A 12,974-nucleotide genomic window follows, 5' to 3' on the forward strand; every position below is an offset into this window, starting at 1 on the left:
AGCAATATAGATGCTCAACCAGTGGATAAATGGATAAAGCATAATATAGATGCTCATCAGTGGATAAGTGCATAAAGAAAATGTGATGTATATTATATTTATGTACATGTGATATATATACACATTTAATGGAATATTATTCTGCCATAAAAGGTAAGGAAATTCTCACATTTCCTATAAAATGGGAAGAATAAGTCTGTTTTGAAGAAACTCAAATTACTGAAATATCTTCTTGATTGACATTCTTTTTCTGTCTTAGCTTACACTGATGCCTTCAGTAAGGAAAAAGTCACATTTTTCTTTTCTTTAAAATTTATATATTTATTTGAAGGCACAGTCACAGAGAGAGAGGAGGAGGCAGAGAGAGACAGATTTTCCACCTGCTAGTTCACTCACAAAATGGCTGAAATGGCCAGGGCTGGACCATGCCAGGAGCCAGGAGCTTTTTCTGAGTCTGTCACATGGGTGCTGGGCCCTAAGCACTGGAGCCATCTTCTTCTGCTTTCCCAGGCCATTAGCAGGGAGTTGGATCAGAAATGGAGCAGCTGGGACTTGACTCAGTACCCATATGCGATACCAATGTTGCAGGTAACAGCTTTACCAGCTACACCACAATGTTGGTAGCAGTCACATCTATTTTTCCCATGAGGATTCTGTATCTTTTAAGATAACTTTGCAAATTTTCATTCACTAAACACTGATTCCATAGTTTTAACCCTTAGAGGACAATTTCATTTTCAAATGTTTCCAAAATTCTCTAGTCCTCAACAGTGACAATGACAACTTTATTGTTCTTTAGGATAAATTTTTTCCACACAGGAGTTTGGAAGTATACTATTTTCTATTTGCTGTATGTCTATTACATAAACTTAAGCCTCCTACTTAAGCACAAATCTAACTTTATTATCAAGTATCCTAAATTTTTAATAGATATTTTATTTATTTTTTATAATTTTTTATTTAAGGTAAACACATGTATTTCAGATATACAGATTTAAGAACATAATGGGGGTCGGCATTGTGGCTTATCATGTAAAGCCTGAAGTGTCGGCATCCCATTTGGGCGCTGGTTCATGTCCCAGCTGCTCCACTTGCGATCCAGCTCTCTGCTATGGTCTAGGAAAACAGCAAAAGATGGCCCAAATCCTTGGGCCCCCACAACCGCATGGGAGACTCGGAAGAAGCTCGCGGCTACTGGCTTTGGAGAGGTGCAGCTCCGGCTGTTGCAGTCAACTGGGAAGTGAACAAGTAGATGGAAGACCTCTCTCTCTCTCTCTCTCTCTCTCTCTCTCTCTATCTCCTTCTCTCTGTGTGTAACTCTGACTTTCAAATAAATAAATAAATCTTAAAAAAAAAAGAACATAGCAATACTTCCTATACTAGGCTCCCTCCTACCCATGCACCCACCCTTCTTCCTCCTTCCTCTCTTATTCCCTCCCTTAATTTTTATAAAATCTACTTTCTGTTTACTTTATACTCACAAAATTCACTCTACACTAAGTAAAGAGTACAACAAATAGCAAGAATAAGGAAAAAAAAAAAAAAACTGTTCCTCAACAGCGGAGACAAGGGCTGTAAACAATCATCAAACCTTAAAATGGCAATTCAACTCCTATACATCACATTTTTTAGTACTCTATTAGTTTCCACAGATTAGGGAAAACATATGATATCTTTTTTTTGGGGGGGGGGAATGGCTTATTTCAGTAAGTATAATGGTTTCCAGTTGCATCCATTTTGTTGCAAAAGACAGGATTTCATTCCTTTTTTTTTTTTTTGACAGGCATAGTAGACAGTGAGAGAGACAGAGAGAAAGGTCTTCCTTTGCCATTGGTTCACCCTCCAATGGCCGCCGCGGCCGGCGCATCGCGCTGATCCAATGGCAGGAGCCAGGTGCTTCTCCTGGTCTCCCATGGGGTGCAGGGCCCAAGGACATGGGCCATCCTCCACTGCACTCTCTGGCCACAGCAGAGAGCTGGCCTGGAAGAGGGGCAACCGGGACAGAATCCGGCGCCCCAAATGGGACTAGAACCTGGTGTGCTGGCGCCGCAAGGCGGAGCATTAGCCTAGTGAGCCTCGGCGCTGGCCAGGATTTCATTCTTTTTTATGGCTGAGTAGCATTTTATAATTTTTTATCCAGTCATTAGCTGATGGATATTTGTATTGATTCCATATCTTAGCTATTGTGAATTGTGCTACAATAAACATGGGGGCACAGATCACTCTTTCATCTGATCTGCTGATTTCATTGGGTAAATTTCCAGGATTGGGATTGCTGGGTCATATGTTAGGACTATATTCAGATCTCTGAGGTATCTCTATACTGTCTTCCATACTGGCTGTACTATTTTACATTTTCACCAATAGTGGATTAGGGTACCTTTTCCCCCACATCCTTACCAGCATTTATTGTTTGTTGATTTCTGTATGAAAGCTATTCTAATGGGGGTGAGGTGAAATCTCATTGTAATTTTTATTTGCATTTCCCTAATGGCTAGTCATCCTGAGCATTTTTTCATGTGTTTGTTGGCCATTTGAATTTTCTGTTTTGAAAATTGCCTGTTCAAGTCCTTTGCCATTTCTTAACTGGCTTGTTTGTTTTATTGTTGAGTTTCTTGAGGTCATTAGATATTCTAGATATTATTCCTTTATCAGTTGCATAGTTCACAAATATTTTCTCCAATTCTTTTTGTTGCCTCTTCTTGTTGCTGAGTATTTCCTTTGTAGTGCAGAAGGTTCTCAGCTTGGTGTAATCCTATTTGTCTATGTTGGCTTTGATTGCCTGTGCTTCTGGGGTCTTTTCCAAGAAGTATTTGTGTATGCCAATGTCTTACAGAGTTTCCTCAATGTTACCCTCTAGTAATTGGATTGATCAGGTCATAGATTTAGATCCTTGATCCATTTTGAGTTGATTTTTGTATAAGGTGTAAGGTAGGGGTCTTGTTTCATTCTTCTGCAAGCAGAGACCCATTTTTCCCAACACAATTTGTTGAAGAGACTATCCTTTCTCCAAGGATTGATTTTGGCTCCTTTATCAAAGATTAGTTGGTTGCAGATGTGTGGATTGACTTCTGGAGTTTCTATTCTGTTCCATTATTCTACAAGTTTATTTTTGTGCCAGTACTAGGCTGCTTTGATCATAACTGCCCTGTAATATGTCTTGAAATCTGGTATTTTGATGCCTCTGGCTTTGTTTTTGCCTTTTAAGACTGCTTAACTCTTCAGGGACTCTAGTGTTTCCATATGAATTTTAGCATCTTTTTCTTAAACTCTTTTTTTTTCATTTTTATTGTCTCGAAAATTTCTCTCTTTAGATTTTCTGATGGTTATTCACTTTGTGTATTGCTCTTTAAATTCTTGTCACTTTTCCATAAATCAACTAATTTAAATTCCCAGCCCTGTTAAGACAGAAGGGTCCATTTCTCCTAAATCATCCTGAAATAATACAATGATGCATACTGTCTCTGATAATCCATGTTCAGCAATAGTCCTTCACTGTTATTCCATGTAGAATGTCTGACCACAGGGTTTAATTAGCATAGCATCCCATTGCACATTTTAGTATTTATATATAGTTCTTTGTCTCCATTCCTTATCAATATGATGCCATTTCTATTGATTAGCACATTAATTTTGTGTCTATGGCCCATTGTGATTCATTTTAAACTTTAAAAAACAGTAAAACAATTCATTCACTTACTTTTTTAGTTCAGTGATATGTTAAATTTTGCCTATATGATAAATGGCAAAGCAGTAATTTAGAAAATTATGCAACTTGAAAAATATTTCAATAGCCACTTTATTGCAGGATGGTAAAGTTAATTACAAATTCAAACTATAACTTAGTAATAATTAGGCAGCATGTTTTAATAAAAGCAAGCTGCTCATTAAAAGTAGTCATGGGTGGAAAATATCACTATGCCCCTATCTGTATATATGAAATGCATGAAATTTGTTCACATTAAAAAAATAAAAAATAAAGTGATTATGGAACAATTTGAAATACAGAAAAAAAGGATAAGAAACTTATGACTGGCCAAGGGATCTCTCATTTTATGAAATTCACATGTGACTTTTAGGAAGGATAAAGTGTAACTTCAGTAGAGAGCAAAGGTCATATTCATTTTGATCTAGTGAGTCAACTATTTCTAATCACCTCAACCTGGACAGGTACATTTGCAGAACCGACTTGTTTGTGCCTTCTTTGCCAGCAGCTTTAGCTCTGCTATAGATTTGGCAACTGTCTCCTTTTTCTTGCTGTGCAAAGGCTCTGCACCAGATGCTTTTCCACCCAGTTTATCATGTGCTCTTGTTCCTTTTGTTGCATCATATTCTGCACAGAAACAAGATAGTCCAGGCAATTCTTTACCTTCTTGTGTGCTCTATGAAGCTGCTCACAGTAAGTCATCTCCAAGGCCTAGCAATGTTCTTCCTGTGGACATCAAAAAGGTAGTGGCAAAAAAAAAAAAAAAAAAAAAAAAAAAAAAAAGTAGTGGCATTTCTGAACCAGAGTCTGTTATGACTTTTCTTGTGCATTGCATTCTGGATTTCTCTGATGGAAGGCTGCTTCACCTTTTCTAGTTGAGTGTTGTTTTTTTTTTTTTTTTGCTCATAGAATTGATCAGCAAATTCACCAATCAAGGCACCATATTTTTTAAATTACATATACAAGTAACCCTACTATTGATATGGTAGAGGTATCTGAGGTAATCACAAATATTTCTTTGGACAGACATAAAATAAGACCAGTTATGAGCATGTAACGTCCTGCTACACCTATTTTATGATAAAGGGACTGGAAGAATTCTCCAGGGATCAGCCCTAAATGAACTTTTCCTGAGGGAGAGATGGTACAGGGGCAAGATTTGGCCTCCCCATGTGGAAAATCTTTGTTGCCCACCATACCTCTGGACCTAGGAGACCTACATTATTCAGATAGGACTCTTCTGTGACAGCAGCAGAAAACATCACAGCGGAAAACATCATCAACAACAGCCCAGGTATCCCTGTGATTCTGACCAGAGAACCTAGGAGCAAGATGGCTGCTCACAACTTGTTTTATTTTTATCTAAATTAAACTGTTATTTGATAATGTTTATGACCATTTATTATGTGCAAGTTGTTTTCTTCTGGTCAGGAAAATGAGGCAGAGAAATTTAAGCATAATAAAAATTATTTAAACTTAGTCAGTGGCAGATGTGAAATTTGTACTCTGGTCCAGCTATATTTTTTATTATGAAAAAATTGTTCTTAGAAATAGGTATGGGGCCGGCACTGTGGTGTAGTGGGTAAAGCTGCCATCTGCAGTGCTGGCATCCCATATGGGTGCCGATTCAAGTTCTGGCTGCTCCACTTCTAATCCAGCTCTGCTATGGCCAGGGAAAGCAGTAGAAGATGGCCCAAGTCCTTGGGCCCCTCCACCTGTGTGAGAGACCTGGAAGAAAATCCTGGCTCCTGGCTTCAAATTGGAGTAGCTCTGGGCATTGCAGCCATCTGGGGAGTGAGCCAGTGGATGGAAGACCTCTCTCTCTCTCTCTCTGCCTCTGCCTCTCTGTAACTTTAACTTTCAAATAAGTAAATAAATAAATATAAGAAAAAAAAATTGGTAAATAAACTGAGCTCAGTTAGTAAGTCCTGCTTCCTTTTGACAAGTCTGTCAAAATATCTAGATAATAATATGCCTTAAGAAGAATATTTTTTTAAAAGATTTATTTATTTGGGAGTCCGAGTTACTCAGAGAGAGGGAGAGATGGAGCAACAGAGATTTTCCATCCACTGATTCACTTTCCAGATGGTCCCAATGGCAAGGGCTGGGACAGGCCAAAGTGGAAACTGAGCTTCATCCAGTAATCCCACATGGGTGGTAGGTGCTCAAACACTTGGGCCACTGTCCGCTGCTTTCCCAGTCCATTATCAGTGAGCTGTGTCTGAAGTGGAGCAACCAGGACATGAACAAGCACCCATATGGAATACCAGCATTGTAAATAGTGGCTTTATCCACTAAACCACAGAGCCACCCCCACCTTAAGAAGAATATTTAACCATGTCATGAAGGATAGAATAAGTGCCTCCAAAAAACATCCATGCTCCACTGGTATTTTACCTATTAGATTTACTGGGCAGAACACAGACTCTGCAGTTCTTGGGATCAGAACTAAAGTACAATTAACAGTTTTGCTATTGAAAATATGTTTGAATCTTCTTAAACAGTTGGAAGAAACCTCTGAACATGAGACTTAAGAAGAGAATAATCATTACATGAGTACCCTAAAATCAGAGGCACTGTAAAGGTTTTTGTAACTTCATTACCCTCTATGAGATAAACTAGGGATGAGAATCACTGATGTCTCATGCAAAGTTCTTTAGCTATAGTTTTCATAATATTCAAAGGTAAGAGTTATTTGCATTTCCAATTTCTTGATAAAATTAAAACTGCACTAAAAACAAAGTTTTCAACAGAAGGAAGAGTAGTGCATGCAAGGTAAAGCGTGGGAGGTGGAGATGATTTCAGAGCAGAGGTGGATAGGAGAGTGGGCTGGGCATGTAGAAAGTATCAAAAGGCAGAAGAAAGGGCAGAGCTAATGGCAAACTCCTGGCAGAGATCCATATTCAGGTCTCAGCTGTGAGATGTATTGACATTCTGGGTGGGCAAAAGAACAGTAAGTTGGAAGTAGCACAGCTGAAGTAGAAAACTAATTCATCAGTGGGGCAGTCCTTCTTCCCAAACAGAAATCTATAATGTCAGTCTTGAAATATTTTGTAACGTGCATTGGTGTTGGTCTTGAATATGTCAGTGTGGAGACAGGAATAGGATGACAGGAGTTAAGTAGCAACAGATGCCATGTAATCTCTACCTCCTATTCAGGCTTCAGAGAACCTTGTCCAGCTATTCAATTTGGGAAACACTCTGGTAGCTAGAAGCAGAGATCAGAGGGTAGCAGAAAGCATTAGGCTAGAGTTAAGGACACCAGTGAAATTCATTGTGATTCAGGAGCAATCAGTCTCTAATTTCAACAAAAGACTGGAGGACAAAAAAGCAAAACAAAACAGTTCAAACAAATGACAGGATCCCATTTGTATTTTTGTATAGATGTGGGTATCTGCTGATCATTATAAGACACAATGGCATTGATTTTAGAATAGTAGATGAACTCTAAATCCTACTTACATGAGGTCAGAGCTTAAGTTAAGTACCTGGCATGGTAGTCCCAAATTGTGACATCAGTTGCTTATTCAATTTTGATAAATATTTTTAAGCAGCTACTATACTCTCCTAGTTGCATAAAAAACCATGGAAACCAAATGACAGACATTATCCTGGGGTTGAGGGAGAGGAAAAATAAACCATCAGTTGTAGTACATTTCAATAAGTACTACCATCAGCAAAGTGCAGAGGAAAGTAAAATTTTATAGTCAAAAGCTATTTAAGATGAAATTTTAAAGGATTCTGAGTTTAAAAGGTAAAGAAGGGGGTTGACTCTTTATGGGAGAATAACATATTTCAGGAAGAGGGAACTTAATACTTGAAGGCACTGGCAATGAAACAGAACAGTGAGTCTAGGAAACTCAGTTTACCTGGCATTGGACAAAAGGGAAATACAATGGTGACAGGTAGAAGTGGGAGACAGTAAGCATAGGCTGTGTCCTTAGATAGGCAAGGGTGACAGCTCAGAACCAGGTAACTAAATAAGTCAGTCTGGAGTATATGTTTCCAGGCAAGATATTGAAGAATGAGATGGGTAACATGTTTTGAGTGGGTAATTTGGTATGAAACAAATAAGAGTTGCCTGGGGCAAGCAGAAAATGGAGGTATGGCAGACAGAATCAAATGTGTAACCCCATGTGGTATCCTCCCATGAGCAAGCTCTATTTGCACTCTAAATATGTTTACAACCTTAAGGCAACTTTCAGCAGATCTTGACACTTTCCAAAATGAAACCTACAAGTGTAGATTTTGCAGTAAAGTTAGTGGGAAAGACAGGAGAAAAGATTTTTATTACAAGTCACAACACATTCCAAAAATCCCTAAGTCTCTCTTGGTAATGTGACACATTGTTTCCTTTTCCTCATGCGTTATCCACTTCTCTCCCTCTTTCTTATGGCAAATATAAACTCTATCTCAATTCCGCAATCTTAAGCACCAGCTGTGACAAGCCCCAGAGGTCTAACTGCCAAGTGGGTTAATCAAAGCCGTCACAAATTAGATCTCTCCTTTGAGAAAACTGCTATGCTACCTGCTATGAAAAAATAACAATATATTCATATTGTTATGCTATTTAAAAAATACCTTCATATTACTAACATAGTTGGCCAGAATTCTCTCAATTGTCTCAAAGTTTCCTTCACTACAGTTTATTCCTATGAGAATATAAACATACTAATTAATTTAATTTTAATAACATTTTTCCTGACACTGATTCCTCTGCCATTTACCACTTCATTTTTCTGCCTTTTTTTTTTCCTTTGCAGAGAACATTTCAGAAAAAGTTGTGGTCTGATTTCTAAATTCCTTGTCTTCTTTCTAAGTTCAATATGTTAATGAAGCGCCGTAGTCTACATGGCTTATAAACAAGACATTTTTGGAGCTGGCGTTATTGTGTAGCAGGTAAAGCCACCATCTGCAACACCTGCATTCCATATGGATGCTGGTTCATGTCCTAGCTTTTCACTTCTGATTCAGCTCGATGCTAATAACTTGGGAAAAGCAGGCAAGGATGACCCGTTGCATCCACAAGGGAGACCAGATGAAGTTCGTGGCTCCTGGCTTTAGCTTGGTTCAGCCCTCGCCATTGTGGCCATCTGGGGAGTGAACAAGAGGAATGAAGATCTCTCTCTCTCTGCCCATTTCCATAACTCTGACTTTCAAATAAATAAATAAATTAGTCTTTATTAAAAATATAGGCATTTGTTTCTCTTGTAGATGCTGTGAATTTGCAAGTCGGGTACTATTATGTTCGAGTCCTGATGAGGGCCTTCCGTGTAGTGAGCAGCCACTTTTTCAATGTATCCTTATAAGACTTCAGGTTAATGAGCTATCTCTACAATCCCTCTGTATATAGGTTCTAATCATGTTCATTAGAGCTCCACCCTTAGGACCTAATTACCTCCCAAAGATCCCACCTCTAAACACCAACACATTGGGATGAGATTTTCAAAAAGAATTTCATTTCAGAAACACACATTCAGTCCATTATATCTTGCAGTCGGTTTTGAGTTCAATCTAATCAGTTGTTTAAAACTCTATCATCCTACTGAAACTACCCTTGTTACGATTAACAATGAACTTCCAGGTTGCTAAATATAAGGATCAAGTTTCAGCCTTCATTTCACTTGACAAATCAGCAATATCACTACTTGCCTCTTATTTATTTATTTATTTTTAAACTTACTTAAGCAGAATTACAGAGATAGTGAGAGACAGAGAGAGTTTCCATCCTCTCACTGACTCTGCAAATACCTACAATGGTTGAGCCTGTCTGGGAGCTTAGGATCCTAGGAATCCCATGTAGGTGGCTCACGTGAGCCATTTCTGATGCCTCCCAGGGTCAGCTAAAGAAGTTAGAGTCAAGAGTGTAGCTTGTTATTGAACCCAGGCACCCAATTTGAGACACAGGCTTCTTAACCAGCTTCTTAGCCAGTAGGCCAAACGCTCATCCCTCACTGCCTTTTTAATGTGGTTTCTTCACTTGACTTTCAAGATATCCCATCTTCTGGATTTTCTCCCTATATCACAGACCATTTCTTCTCATCTGTCTTCTTTGCACAGATTCACATATCTGTTGATATAACCTAGCTTATATATAATATAATATATATAATAATATATAATCTAGTTTATATATAATGACCTTAATTATAATGACCTTAATAATATTCTCCAAAGAATATTTCAGTCCATTCCCTACTGGATCTCCAGAATCCTACATCTAGCTCTCTCCTCTATCACATGTTCACTTGGATGTTAAGAGGCACCCAAAGTTTAACATGTCCAAATGGTAATCTGCTCCAATCACAGTTTTCTCATTCAGTTGATGATAGCTCCATTGTTTAAGTTGTCTCCTTAGGATATGTCCTTTGTCTAGGATTTTTTCTTCTTTGCATCCACATTATTTTTTTCTTTTTTCTTTTTTTTTCCCAAAGAAATCTTTTACTTAAGGAATACAAACTTCATGTATTTCATAAGTACAACTTTAAGAATATAGTGATTCTTCCTTCTATACCTGCCCTCCCACCCACACTCTCAACCCTCCTTCTCCTCCTCCCTCTCCCATTCCCAGTCCCATTCTCCACTAAGATCCATTTTCAATTAACTTTATACACAGAAGACCAACTCTATACTAAATAAGGAGTTCCACAATTTGCACACACACACACACACACACAAAACCTGTTCCTCATCAGCACACAACTAGTCTGCTTGGACTACCAAAAGTTGTAGCTTTCTTTTATACTTCAGTTTTCTCCTACTTTGCTTAAAATTGTTTCTATTGCACTTATCACCTTCTAACATACATTCTTACTTACATATTGATGACACTGATTTCTCATTCTCTGTCTCCCTCCATGGAATATAAACCCTATCAAGAAAGGGTTTTATGCTTGATTAGTTCACAGCTGTATCACAAGTGGTTAGGGCATGTCTAGCATGTGGTAGATGTTCAAATAAGTTTGCTGAATGAATGAATGAATGAATAAACGATCATGACCTTTCATCTTGAGAAGCTTGCAGTCCATTTGTGGAAATAAATTATATGTTGAAAATAAGTATGTCTGCCAGTAACGGGCAGAATGTGCCAAAGGATAAATGAGTAGAATAGACCCAAAGTGCTAAGGCATTGTTTTTTCTAAGGATTCAGAAGACTGGGCACAATTTGAATAATTCATTCTGGGTGAAAATTGGTCCATAATCTAGGAAAGTGAAGATGAGAGTAAAACATTTTAGATGGCTGCAATTTAGGGCCTCAATGCCATTTCTAAATTTAAAAGGAAGCTATTTGTTGCCCCCAAAAATGATAATACAAAAAGAGTTCATTCCAACTGGAGGTCTCTTTCTTCTCTGTCTGCAGAAGTGGGAAACAATGCTCCATTAATGGGGCTTTTGGTTAATGCATATGCAATGGCTGTTACGAGGAGCTGGGGGTAGGGGGATGTACAGGAGGAAAGAAGAAATCTAGCTGTAAGCCACATTTCAAATCAGATTTTTCTAGGGATGTTCACTGCAAAATAAGGGGAGAGGGAATTAAAATGGTTACTTAGAAACAAAAGAAAAAATAAAAGTGGGCCAAGGGAAAAGCTTTTAGCAAATGTGGAAAAAAATCGGTCTGGCACTGATGATGGGCCACTTAGGAGTGATTATTTCTAACAGAGTGAAGAGGGATGGCAGGCTCTGTAGGGTGCAGGCTGCAGCCTCCTCAAAGAGATATTGGCTTGTGGAACACCACTTTCTCTTGAGGCTTGGGCTGACATTCCGTTAATGCACACCAGCACCTGCATTAGCTGATTGTCGGAAGAGTCATTTATAAGACAAAACTGTTTTTGCTTTACCTTCTATTTGAGTAATCTTTAATGGAGAAGTTTTGGGCTAAATCAAGAAGGAAGCATATACATTTTATTTTTGTAATAAGACTCCGTCCTCTCTCCTTTTTCTTCTCATTGGTAATCCTGCTGGTGCTTCAGGAACCAAGAAGACTGTACACATTTTCATTTCTTTTATTTTCTTTCAATTTTATCTATTTATTTTTTTTTCTTTGAAAGAGAGAAAGCAAAACAGAGGGACAGAAAGAAAGTTCTTCCATCTACTGTTTCACTCCTCAGACGTCGGCAAAAACAGGGTTGGGAGAGACTGAAGCCAGAACTCATTCCTGGTCTTCCACATAGGCGGCAGGGATCCACGTAGTTGAACCATTATATGCTGCCCCCAGGGTGCACATTAGCAGGAAGCTGGACTGGAAGCAGAGGTGGGACTCAAACCCAGGCAGTCCAAATAGGATGTGAGTGTCCCAACTGGCAGGTTATAGCTGCGCCACAAATGCTCACCTGTTTTCCTCTCCTGCTTAACCAAACAGTAAAAGCTATGTTTCTGCTCATCTAGACTGACATACTTTTCAATCTGTTTCATCTTGAGGTATTATTAATATTTTCAACCTTTGCTCTTTAGTTGTGGTATGGAAAACATCTGCTCTTGAAGGCAGATAAGAAATTAAGCAGAAAGAAATGAAGGACTTTAATGCACACTATGGATGGGACCCAACCTATTTTCAGGTTGTTTTCATCAAAGGATGGAGTAATTTATCAGGGTATCCCAGGAAATCCTGTTTCGGAGAGCTTGTCCAGGAGCACTGAATCAGCTAGCTGACTGAGGCGTCTTTGGAAGATTTAGGTATGGCAAAATGGCTTTCCTGACCTTTGATACTGTCATCTGCAGTCCTAATATGTGGTCTCTGTTCAGATCTGGTGCCAAAGAACATCCTGGCTGGTACTTGCTACTTTCTGCACCCTTTTGTGTCTTCTTTCTTACTTTCTTCCTCCTCTCCTTCAGCCACACAGTGTTCAGCCACCAATAACCCAGAGCTCATACTGTGGGCTTTCTCTCTTTACTCTTTGCTGACATTTGGTCTGATGTCTCTGGCCCTTCCTGAAAGCACAATAAACTGGCCTGAACATTTTATAAACTCCATTGCCTATTTCTTGTAAGTCTTAAATCTCCACACACATTATGGGGACAGCTTTCAGAGAAGCTTGAGAAAGAGACTAACTTCTAATACTTTATGAAAATATGAGTGCACATAAAAACTTGACTGTAGCTTGTAATTTATGTGGACTGATTATCAGCTAATAAACATCTCTGTGGTGTACTGTCAGTCACTGTCTGTGAGGAAATTATTTGGTAAATGTTTTGAGTAGTGCAACAACTTGCTGTGGTCTAGAGGCATAGTAGTAGAATGGCTAACACATGGACTTGAGATTGAACCAAG

General features: G+C 38.7%; 1 protein-coding gene and 1 pseudogene across 6 annotated transcripts in view; both read right to left on the minus strand.

Annotated features, from left to right (window-relative positions):
- GRIK2 (glutamate ionotropic receptor kainate type subunit 2) overlaps positions 1–12,974 on the minus strand; it is a 733,451-nt gene that overhangs the window by 428,041 nt on the left and 292,436 nt on the right. The gene's annotated exons all lie outside the window — the stretch shown is intronic.
- Positions 4,035–5,099, minus strand: LOC138849790 (ATP synthase F(0) complex subunit B1, mitochondrial pseudogene; annotated as a pseudogene).

Source organism: Oryctolagus cuniculus, chromosome 5 (assembly GCF_964237555.1).
Source record: "Oryctolagus cuniculus chromosome 5, mOryCun1.1, whole genome shotgun sequence".
NCBI classification, from domain to species: domain Eukaryota; kingdom Metazoa; phylum Chordata; class Mammalia; order Lagomorpha; family Leporidae; genus Oryctolagus; species Oryctolagus cuniculus.